The following is a 12,751-nucleotide window of genomic DNA, read 5'->3' on the forward strand; positions in this document are numbered from 1 at the left end:
CCCCCATGAGGGCAAACAAGGATAAAAAACCCCATAAAATTAGGAAATTGCTGATTGAAGGCTCATTGTCTGTTATTCTAAAAGTGTATTAGTTCTGGTTAAAGCACTTGGGCTTCAAACCAGTTATTTTTCATTAAGAAGGTTTGTGTTTTGCACTCTTGTGGGAGGACAGGCTAGATTCTGCCCTTCTGAGCTGGGAATTTCTGGTTAAAGGCTTATTGTGCCTGCTTATTTGAACTGTTTCTTTCTGAAATTTTTGCGCCTTGGTTGATGTAGCATAGACTAGATTCAAGTATCCAGAATCTAGTTTTGTTTGTATACCTACAGCACCAATCCAGGCCATCTCTTTTGGAGAAGGTTCCCCTGCACCCTAGTGGCAGGAGTGTGCAGTTATAACTTGTCTAATTGAAGACTGCTGGAACAGGGCTCAGTTTTGGGATTTTTTACTGGTTAATTGGGTAATTTGTTAAAATCAGTTTACTCGTTTTCTATTGTTATATAAAAAAATTGCACTTTATTCATCTGCTTTTACACTATTTGTGTTTCTTCCTACTTTATTACTTTATATTGCTTTTGCTGCTTGTTCTTAAAAGTACTTAATTGCATTTATTCTGCTGCATTTATTACTACTTGTTAGTAGCCTGATTAAATTGCAACTGTTATTCTAAGCCTTCCCTTGAAACACTTGGACTTCAGACCAGTTGTTTTACATTAAGAATGTTTGTGGTCTCACTGTTGTGGCAGGACAGGTAGCTTACATCCTTCTAAGTTGGGAGTTGCTGATTGAAGGCTTAGTGTCTGTTATTCTAAAAGTGTATTAGTTCTGGTTTAAGCACTTAGGCTTTGGGCTAGTTATTTTACATTAAGAAGGTGTGGTCTGCACTCTTGTGGGAGGAGAAGGTAGAATCTGCCCTTCTGAGCCGGGAGTTTCTGGTTAAAGGGGTATTGTGCCTGCTTATTTGAACTTCTTTCTGAAATTGGTACACCTTGTTTGCTGTAGCATAGACTAAATTCAGACCTGCTGAATCTAGCTTTGTTTGTATAGCTTGAGCAATAATCCAGACCTTCTTTTTTTGGAGAAGGTTCCCCTGCACCCTAGTGGCAGGAGTGTACAGTTAGAACTTGTCTGATCGAAGACTGCTGAAACAGGGCTCAGTTTTTAGCTTTTTATTGGTTAACAGGTTAATTTGTTTAAATCAGTTTGCTCATTTGCTACTGTTATATTAAAATATATATATATATATATATATATATATATATATATATATATATATATATATATATATATATATATATATATATATATATATATATATGCATCGCCGCTTAGCTAGGGTTAAACTATTCCCAGAGCCATAAAGTCTGCTCTTCAAATTTTCCCTTAGAACTAACCAGTTTTTTAGTTTTAGCACTAAAATATGTTTCTTTGAGCTCAGCACTTGTTCAGAACTTGTTGTAAGCACTAAATAAGCTACAAATTACTACAGCACTTAACTTGTCTAGAGGAAAACAGTTTTTAGTACTTAATAAACAAGCACCTATCCAGGCATGTCTAAGGGTCAACTCCCAGTGTTTTTTGTCTACCTGATGAATCTGGGCATCTTGTGGCAACGCAGCAATTGCCTCATGTACACAGACAACCCTCTTCTCCTACCACCCAACACTACAACCTGTGAGAGATGCACTTATATAGCCAAACTGGAAGCAAAGCTCTCTTCACCCAAGACTGGACTAGACAGTCAAGAGCAGAAGGTAAACACCGCACCACACTCATCACATAGTCCCTCAAAACCTACAACACCAAAACACACACATAGAAACATGAAACACACACCTACATTCATGGAGGCTCTCAATAAAAATCTGCTCAAGCAACAGAAACCTGCAAAGGAGAAATGCAAACAACCTCCACCCCAACACAACCCAAATGACACACAGCCCACAAATACAGTGTGCCACTCAATGACAGCCCATAAGGCATAACAACGTACCCAACACTCTAGTCATAGGTGACTCTATAGTCAGACACACTGATGTTCCACTCACCAAGCTAAACGAGGAGGAAAGTTACTGTCAGTTACCTGTCGGGTGCCAGGATCTGCCACATAACGCACATACTCAGGTCACTCCACAACAAGTACAAATATGACTCTGTCAATGTCCATGTTGGTGTGAATGACCTGAGACATAGCTCCCTGGACTACATGAAAAGAGATATGGAGGAGATCTCTGATCTTGTAGCCCAGGCAGGTATGACCCTAGCCCTGAGTAGCATCTTGCCATCACCCAGAATGATACCACAGTACAAGGACAAAATGATTGACTTCAACAACTGGCTAAGCTTCTGGTGTCATTCTAAGGGGATCCAGTATCTGTCTGCCTGGGAATATATGATCGACAGACCATGATGCTTTGCCAGAGATGGCCTGGACTTTTCGCCCTTGGGATTCCAGATACTCGCTAAGGCTCTTGCCACCCCTATAGTGCATTTTTTAGGCAAGGTTCAAATGACAAATTCACCACCTTAACAGGTACAAGCAAGCAAAATCTGAGGGTAATGCCACTCAATGCTGGAAGTCTAAACCTCAAAATGTATTCACTCAAGGCGGTCCTTAAATTGGAGAACATTGACATCTGTGCAGTGACATGGTTCAAGGATCCAGAGAGCACCCCTGCATTACCAGGCTATAATTCATACCACACCTTTCAGCCACCTAACCTGGACCTAAACACTAAAGGTGGAGGTGTGTCCATATTCATTAAGGATATCCACACCTCCAGGCTAGTTGCTCAGCATAATGCATCTGAGATTATCCAAATGCAACTAACTCCGGGTAAGACCGCAATCCAAATTTTAACTTGCTACAGACCCCCCACCATGCCCCAGGATTCCCACTCCACATTTCTTGATACATTGAAAAATATTAGGGTACAATCCAACAACCTAATAATGGGTGACTTCAACTACCCCACCATTAACTGGGAAAACTACTCATGTACCGACTCTTTTGCTCAACGTTTTCTGGAATTCATAAATTCCAATGCCTTGGATCAACTTATCCACACCCTCACCAGGGAAAGCAATATCCTAGACCTGGTCATTACCAACATGGGTGACCGGTGTTCCACACCAGAGGTCAATTCCTCATTGGTCAGATCCAACCACAAGCTAATCACCCTAGACATCCACATCCCGCCCCCACCCCCCCATTAGGGAAACCACCACAAAAAATTTCTCCAAAGCCAACTTCACGCTTCTTAAGACAGAAGTGGCAAACTTCACGACACCCATGCATACGGACATTAGAGGTATGACTGCTGAATCCTACACAAATGCACTTTATAAGCACTTACACAAGTTCATGGATCGTGCTATCCCTAACAGAACCAAGATGCTATCCTCCAAAAAAAGGAAGCCAATCTGTTGGTCCCCTGCCATAAACAAACTCTACAACAGAAGAAAGAAAATGTTGCAAAAAAGAGTAAAATCCCATTATTGGAGGAACTCCCTGGTCAGCCTCAGTAAGTAGCTGAGATCCCTCATAAAATCCTCCAAAGCTAGTTACGAAAACAAAATTGCCACTGATTCTAAAGACAACCACAAAGCATTCTATAGCTATGTTAAGAATCTCAAAGGCAACACTCAGATCTGCTCTGAGTTACAGCACAATGGCACTAAATATACAGAACCAACTGATATTGCCAACATCCTGGCAGATAGGTTCAGTGCTAGCTTTACCTCCCTTTCACCCCTTAAAGGGCCCATCTCTATACTGAAAGAATGCAAAGTTCCTGTAATCACGGCTGCATGGGTAAAAACCACACTCTCCAAAGCCAAGAACACAACATCCATGGGACCTGACAACATCCTAGGCTGTGTTCTTCATAAATTGCAGAATGAACTGGTACCCCACCTAAGCACCATGTTCAATCATAGCCTCACCTCAAGCTTTGTGCCCACTGAATGGTGCACAGCTACGGTTATCCCACTCCACAAAGGGGGAGCCACCACGGACCCCGGGATCTACCGCCCCATTAGCCTGGTCTGCAAGGCCATGGAATGTATCATCATGGATCTTATACACAAAGACATTGGTAATCTCCAAACTCTGGACCCCACCCAGTTTGGGTTTGTAAAAGGCAGATCATGTCTCCTAAACCTGATAGACTTCTTTGAAGCAGTCATCAAAGCTGTAAACGAGGTTAAGGTGGTTCACACAGCCTATCTAGATCTCGCCAAGGCTTTTGACACCATCCCTCACTCTGGAATTATAGATAAACTCACTAAACTAGGTATAAATCCCTATGTCACAAGATGGGTTGCCAGCTGGCTCACTGATAGAACCCACACTGTGAAAGTAGCTGACTCCAAATCCGACTTCAGACCATTGACAAGTAGAGTACCACAGGGATCAGTCCTGGGTCCTCTCCTGTTTGGTATCTACTTTTCTGAAGTACAGGCTAACACAGAAGGTCTTTGGCTGATGATGTTCGCAGATGACTGCAAACTAGGAGCCATAATCAAAACTCCTACCGATATGGATATCCTACAAAAGGACCTCATCGAGACAGCTGGCTGGTGTCAGAGCCATGGCCTCAAGCTCAATGCCAAAATGTGCATTGTCATTCCCTTTGGTAAAAACTCTATACCCATGAGCTACCACATAGGTGGTAGTCTACTTAACACTGAAAGTGTGATAAGAGACCTTGGGACACAGGTGGACAGTAGTCTCTCCTTTAATAATCACATCGCCACAGTAGTCAGGAAATCTTTCTACGTGGCACACCTCATCACAAAAGGTTTCTCATCTAGGAAAGAAGAGGTCATTGTTCCCCTCTACTTGTCACTCATTAGACCCATTATAGAGTACAACGCCCCTTTTGGTATGTACCTCACAAGACATCTACAACAACTGGAAAGGCCGCAGAAATACCTCACAAAGAGGATTACCGGCCTCAAACAGATGCCCTATGCAGACCGTCTCTAAAAACTCCAGCTTTACTCTGTCGCATATCGCCTACTCAGAGGCGATCTCTGCCTAACAAACAAAGCTATGTCAAACCCAGAGCTGTTGGACATGCTCCACTTAAAGAAATCCCAATCCCTCCAAGCTACATGCTCTAGGGACCTAAACCTTGTCACTACAATAAACAGAATATGCTGGAGGGATAGATTCCTGTCCCAGAGATTTTCCATACTCTGGAACAAACTACCTATCAATATCAAACAAAACTCCTCATTAGCACTCTTTAAGAAAAATCTTGATGATTGGATGGGAAACAGGAAATTCACCCCGGGGATCACCTCTGTGGCTCTGCTTGACAGGGCCACTAGAAAATAATTTTCTTGGGTGGCGAAAGCCAGGGTACCTTTTTGGCTAGGCTTATATAGGCCATAGGGCCAATAGCCTAGTGCCTACCTATGAAAGAGTACTTATTTTGCTGCAGGCAGCTTTAGGAGGTGCAGTAATTCAAGGAAAGATAAAACATATGTTTTTTTTCATCATATGCATGTAGTGGTCTTTTAAGTGAGCCTAATACACCTTTTGAAATTAGTACTACAGCTCCTCCAGCCAACACTGCCTTATCCAGTTGTAGACTAGAGAAGACATTGTTTATGAAATAGGGTGTGAGTAACAGCTTAGTGGAGCTTCCTATTCAATGCCAAACTGATTATGAAATGCCAGGTTCATAGGTTCATACTAGGCTATCTGCCCTAGGGCATTTATAAGCCTAGCCAGAGTGTGTGTGGCTTTCACCACCCCTTAGGATGAGAATACTATACCCATTAGTTTGCTGTGCCTCTGTCCAGCAGTGATACAGAGATGATTCCCGGGGTAAACCTACAATCTCCCATCCACTCGTCAAGATTTCTCTTGAACAGAGTCAGTGAGGGGCTCTGCCTCACATGGACTGGGATTCTGTTCCATAGTGTAGGGAGTCTCTGGGTGATGAATCTGTCCCTCCAGCATGTCCTATTTATATCCGTGTTGAGGTTTAAGTCTCTTGCTCTCGTGGCTCTGGTGGATTTGGATTTTTGAGGTGGTGCATGTCCATTAATTCCAGGTTGGACATGGCCTTGTATGTCAGGCACAGATCACCTCTGAGCAGACGGTATGCGACTGAATAGAGCTGGAGTTTCTTCAGTCGGGCATCGTATGACATATGTTTGAGCCCCTTTATCCTTTTGGTGAGGAACTTTTGGGGTCTTTCCAACTGCTGCAGGTGTTGGGTAAGGTACATTCGAATGGGGCATTGTACTCAATCATTGGTCTGATAAGTGAAGAGTACAGGGTACAATGACCTCTCCTGATCTGGATGTGAATCCCTTCATGATCAGGTGGGCAATGTAGAAGGTCTTCCTAACCACTTTGGCAATGTGAGTGTCAAAAGAGAGGTTACTGTCAACTTGGGTCCCCAGGTCCCTGATAACTTCTTCCGTGTTTAATGGATTACCACCTATGTGGTAATTAGGGGTTACCTTGTTTTTCCCAAAGGGTATGACTATACATTTTTTGGCATTTAGCTTAAGGCCATGGCTCTGGCACTAGTTATCCATTTCTATGAGACCTCTCTGGAGGATGTCTGTGTCTGATGGAGTGTCAATTATGGTGCCCAGTTTGCAGTCATCTGCAAGTTTTGGGTGTGGTATGCATCCCCCATTTTGCATTCATACTTAACGGTTATCAGAATTTTCATAGGTGTGTACTAGGCTAATGGTCCTGGAGCCTTTACAAGCCTTGCCCATAGGATTACCCTGGCATCGTGCCACCCAATCTTAGTTCCCAGTGCCTCTGTCGAGCAGAGCCATTGGAGGGATCCCCAGGGTGAATTTTCTTTTCCATCCACTCATCAAGATTTCTCTTGAAAGAGGGCCAGTGACATGTATGGGAAGTCTATTCCATAGCATGGGCAGTCTCTGGGTTATGAACCTGTTCCTCCAACATGTTCTGTTGATTGTGGTAATGAGATAGAGGTCTCTGGAGCATGTGGTGCAGAGGGATTGGGATTTCTTTAGATGTAGCATTTCTAACAGAGCTGGGTCAGACATGGCTTTGTAAGTCAAGCAGAGATCGCCTCTAAGTAGGCAATATGAGACAGAGAATAGTTGGAGTTTTTTTGAGTCTGTCCATATAGGAAAAGTGTTTAAGGCCTAGGATCATCATTGTGAGGTACTTTTGAGGCCTCTCTAATTGTTGCAGGTGTCTAGTGAGGTACATGCCAAATGGGGCACTGTACTCTATGACTGGCCTAATGATGGAAGAGTAGTGGGAGACAATGACCCCTTTCTTCCTGGATGCAAAACCCTTAGTAATGAGATGTGCCACATAGAAGGACTTTCTGAACACAGTGGCAATCTGGTGGTCAAAAGAGAGGTTGCTGTCAACCTGTGTTCCCAGATCTCTTATAATGCCTTCTGTGTTCAGTGAACTACCATGGATGTGGTAATTCATGGGAACCGTTTTTTTCCAAAAGGGGATGATGACCCATTTTTTGGCATTGAGCTTAAGGCTATAGCTCTGACACCAGTCATTGGTCTCAATCAGGCCTTTCTGTAGGATGTCAACATCACTGGGGGAGTTAATAATAGCTCCCAACTTGCAATTGTCTGCAAACTTTGTCAGCCACAGTCCCTTCATGTTGGCCTGGACTTCAGAGAAGTAGATACCAAACAGGAAAGGACCCAGGACCAAACCCTGTGGGACTCCACTCATGACGGGTCAGCAGTCTGACTTGGGGTCAGCTACTTTCACACTGTGGGTTCCATCTGTGAGCCAGTTTGCAACCCACCTAGTGATATACAGGTTGATGCCTAGCTTAGTGAGTTTTTCTATGATTCCTGAGTGGGGAATGGTATCAAAGGCCTTGGCCAGATCAAGGTAGACTGTATGAACCACCTTGCCTTCATCCACAACTCTGGTGACTGACTCAAAGTCGACCAGGTTGAGCAGGCATGATCTACCCTTCACAAAACCAAACTGTATGGGATCCAGAGTTTGGAGATTCCCTATATCCTTGTTTATTAGGTCCATGATGATGTGTTCCATAGCTTTGCATATCAGACTAGTCAGGCTAATGGGGCGATAGTTCCCAGGGTCTGTAATCGCTCCTCCTTTGCGGAGAGAGATGACTGTAGCAGTGCATCATTTGATAGAGACAAAGCCTGAGGTGAGGCTGTGATTGAATAGGGCACACAGGTGAGGTGCCAGTTCACTCTTTAGTTCCTGTAGAACACAGCCAGGGATATTGTCAGGTCCCATAGAAGCTGTATTCTTGGCCTTGGACAGTGCTGTTTTAACCTGTGTAGCAGTAATACTGGGTGCCTGGCAATCTACTGGTATTGTAATTGGTCCTTTGGGGGGAGTGGGGTAAAGTTGGCACTGAATCTGTCAACCAGTATATTGGCAATATCTGCTGGCTTGGTATAGGAGGTACCATTCTGCAGTAGCTCAGAGCAAATCTAGATATTGCTGTGGAGATTCTTTACATAACTGTAGAAGGCCTTGTGGTTGTCTTTACTATCTGCTGCAATCCTGTTTTCATAGCTAGCTTTAGAGGATTTGATGAGGGATCTCAACTTTTTGTTGAGGCTGATAAGGGAGTTTTTCCAGTCTTGGGACTTCACCTTATTCCGCATCAGTTTCCTCCTGCTGTTGTAGAGTTTGTTTATGGCAGAGGACCACCAGATTGGCTTCCTTTTTTTGGAGAAGAGTGTCTTGGTTCTATTGGATATGGCGAGATCCATGCATTTGTGTATGCTTTCATAAAGTGCATTGGTGTATGATTCAGCGGTCGTGCAACTATTCTCCATTTGCATGGGTGCCATGAAGTTAGCCACCTCTGTTTTTTAGGAGTCCAAAGTTAGCTTTGGAGAAGTTTTTCATGGTGTTTACTTTTGTGGGGGGTGGGGGGATGTGTATTTCCAAGGTGATTAGTTTGTGGTCAGATCTAACCAGGGAGGAGTTGACTATTGGTGTAGAGCAACAGTCGCCAATGACCAGTTCAAGGATGTTGCTGCCTCTAGTGGGGGCAAGAATGAGCTGGTCCAGGGCATTGGAATTAATGAATTGCAGGAAATGTTGGGTAAGTGTATTGGTACATAAGTAGTTTTCCCAGATAATGGAGGAGTAGTTGAAGTTGCCCAGTATGAGAGTGTTAGGGTGGACCCTAATATTCTCCAGGGTGCTTAGGCATGTGGAATGTGAGTCTTGGGACACGGTTGGGGACCTATAGCAGGCTACAACCTGAATCACTGTCTTACCCAATGTTAGCTGCACTTGATGTATCTCTGATGCGTTATGTTGGGCTACCAGTCTGGAGGTGTGTGAATCCTTTATGAATAGGGAAACATCACCACCTTTGGAGCTTCGGTCCAAGTTCTGGGGCCAAAAGGTGTGGAATGCGTTATAGCCTGGTAGCATAGGGGTGCTTTTTGCTGCTTTAAACCAGGTTTCCATTACAGCACAAATGTCAATATTCTCCATTTTAAGAAGTGCTTCGAGCAAGTGCATTTTGAGATTTAGACCTAGTGTTGAGCAGCATGACCTTCAAATTGTATTAATTTGTAGCTGTTACAGTGTTAATTTGGTCTTTGGAACACCACCTAAAAAGGCACTATAGGGGTGGCAAGAGCCCTGGCCAGTATCCAAAAGCCCAGAGGTGACAGATGCAGGCCATCTCTGGCAAAGCATCGAGGTCTGTCAGTCATGTCATCCCAAGCAGACAGATACCGGATCTCCTTAGAATGACACCAGAAACTTAGCCAAGTGTTGAAATCAGTCATTTTCTGCTTGTACTGTGGTACCATTCTGGGTGATGGTAGGATGCTGCTCTAGCCTAGTGTCATACCCGCCTGGGCTTCATAATCTGAGAGCTCCTTCATGTCTCTTTTCAAGTAGTCCAGTGAGATACGTCTCAGGTCATTCACACCCACATGTACAATGACAGAGTCATATTTGTACCTGTTGTTGAGGGACAGGAGTGCATACTTTATGGGATGGATCCTGGCACCTGACAGGCAGCTGTTACTTTCTCATTATTCAACCTAGTGAGTGGGACATCAGTGTGCCTCACTAGTGAGTCACCTATGACTAGTGTGTTGGGCATGCTGTTTTGCCTTAGGGGCTTTAGTTGAGTGTCACCCATACTGCTATCAACTTGCCTTGCAAAAATAAAAGATGATTGCTGAATGAAAAATTATGCCCCTTTTTTTCCACAATAAAAACACAAACCAGTTTTGACTAAACAGATGTGTGTATTCTGTTTAAGGTACTACACAATAAAAATTCTTGTTTGACTGGGTATTTCTTGCAGTTTTTACTGAATGGTTTGACTGATCTTTTTACTCTTTGGTTTGGAAGTTATTAGGAATATTTTGCAGGCAACCTAGAGCTTATGGTATCAAGTTTGATTCAAGCTCTGTACTTCTAAAGTATAGCCAAACAATCCACTTATGCTTTACTGATGAGATCAAAAAAGGCTGAAACATGCACGTGTGCAGCTATTGGGTTTTGGATTTTTTGGCTTGAATATACCCATAAAAACTTAAAAAGTGAAAAGTAAAAGGTTGTGGACATCAAGAAGGGACATCATTGAAGCTATTATGTCCTTAACAGATCAACTGCATATATCCAATAAACCTCCATTACAGAAGGGTTAATGTACTACACAGTGAAGATTCAAGCTTGGCGGGGTCTTTCTTGCAACTTTTACTCAATAGTTAGTCTGTATGACCTTTTCACACTTTTGGTTTGTCTATTACAAAACAAATGCAATAAAATAAAAACATACACAAAATAGAAACAAACAGCAAATACACTATTAAGTTATTACACAAACTACAAACTAATCAAGAAACTCTTACATATTAGCTTTTAGCTGCTAGTAATACCTCTCTCTCTCCCCCTCCAAAGCCCCTCTCTATTGTAGCTTATTTTAACCATACAGCACTGGGTTTGCTTCAAGTAAATCTACTTATGTAGCTTGAGGCCAGTGTCCTTTTGTAAGCTTACTTCTGCTCATATTTTATTTCTTTTTATTTTATTTCATTTCTGGTGACTATACCTTTAGAAACTTTATATCCTTGTCTCTCAAGCTAGTTTTTCACTATCTTTTTCTGATTGTTTCTATGACTTCATCTTGACCAGGGTGCAAGCCCCACTCTGTTCGCTCCCCTACCCCCATTCCCACCCACCCCATTACAATTACCTTTATACCGAACTATCCCTCCCCTTCCTGTCCCACTAGCCACTACAATTCTACTTCCTGCCTAGTGCCACAACCACCTTACTAATCTGTCAATCTTGCCAACACCACTTCCTCTATACCACTGTCTCTACCTACTCTATCTGACCATATTTTATTCCAACATGTATTATTTTCTAATATCTTCTACACTACTCCTTATTCTCTCTATCTCTACTCCACCTCTTACTACTCCAATCTCTCTGACCCACTCCTATGTTCACCAACTTCTCACTCATACAACATATATCCAACTACTTCATCTTTTACTATCTCCCCTAATCTCTTTACTACCTCTACCTCAAGTATATATAAGCTATCCATAACACAGGTATTTAAACCTTCCCACAAAGCTAAGTCAAAACTATACAAACTCCATCTAGCATTACTACACACTCTCTCCTCACTAAAAAACTACTTTGTTCTGGAGATATCCATCCCAACCATGGCCCCTCTTCTCTCCCCAAAACTACCTCTACACTGCCCCATCTTACTCCTATAACAGTCACCAACCTCAGTCACAGTCACAACAATCATCTCCAGCCAAATACTTAACTATTTACTCATTGAATATTCAGAGTCTAGCAAATAAAGTTACTGAGCTGCACTCATGGATAGCTCTTAATATCCATCACATCCTATCCCTATCTGAAACCTGGCTCAAGCCACAAATCTCAAATAGTGAAATACTCACACCAGGTTATAATATCTTCCGATCTGATAGACCTGTAAAAAAGGTGGTGGCGTGGCCATCCTCTACTCAAACAAGCTTAACCTCCCACCATACCCTTCCCAAATTCCTGACTTCCTCCCAGCTGAAATCATCATCCTTAAGTGCCATCTGAATCCCCACAAAAAAACTTGCAACTGCCTCTATCTACATTCATCCTGGTAACAATCTGCCCATTCTTGAAAACATCCTATCCTGGTTCTCCCACAACATACCATATGAGACACTAATCCTTGGTGATGTCAACATTGATTGGTCCAAATTCACAACTGACTACCCCCAACTCGGTATCCATCTGCACGGTTTTCACCAACTTATAACATCTCCCACTTACATAAAAATTCCACTTCCAGCTCTATCATAGACTGGATCCTTACCAATTCCCCCACCAATACTACAATCCCACCACCTTACCTAACTCCCTCAGTGATCATCTCCCTACCACCATCTTAAGACACTACTCCCATATTCCTATACCCCACCTTATCAAAGACTGTCGAAAACTATCGACTTTCAATTTATCCAAATTTAACTCCATTCTCCACAACATAGATTGGTCCATCCTAAAACACCTCCCACTAAACAATGCTGTAAGCACTTTCAATAGCATCTTCATGAATACTCTAAACTCCTTAGCTCAAAATCAAATCATGCTCCCTGGCTCTCCAAACAGACTAGGTCCCTTAGGAAACAAACAGACTGTGCTTGGAAAACCTGGACTAAAACTAAACCACCACCTTTTTTTCAAAAATACAGGCAACTGAGGAACCTTGCAAA

Source organism: Protopterus annectens, chromosome 15.part0, assembly GCF_019279795.1.
Source record: "Protopterus annectens isolate FY-2018-M chromosome 15.part0, PAN1.0, whole genome shotgun sequence".
Taxonomy (NCBI): Eukaryota; Metazoa; Chordata; order Ceratodontiformes; family Protopteridae; genus Protopterus; species Protopterus annectens.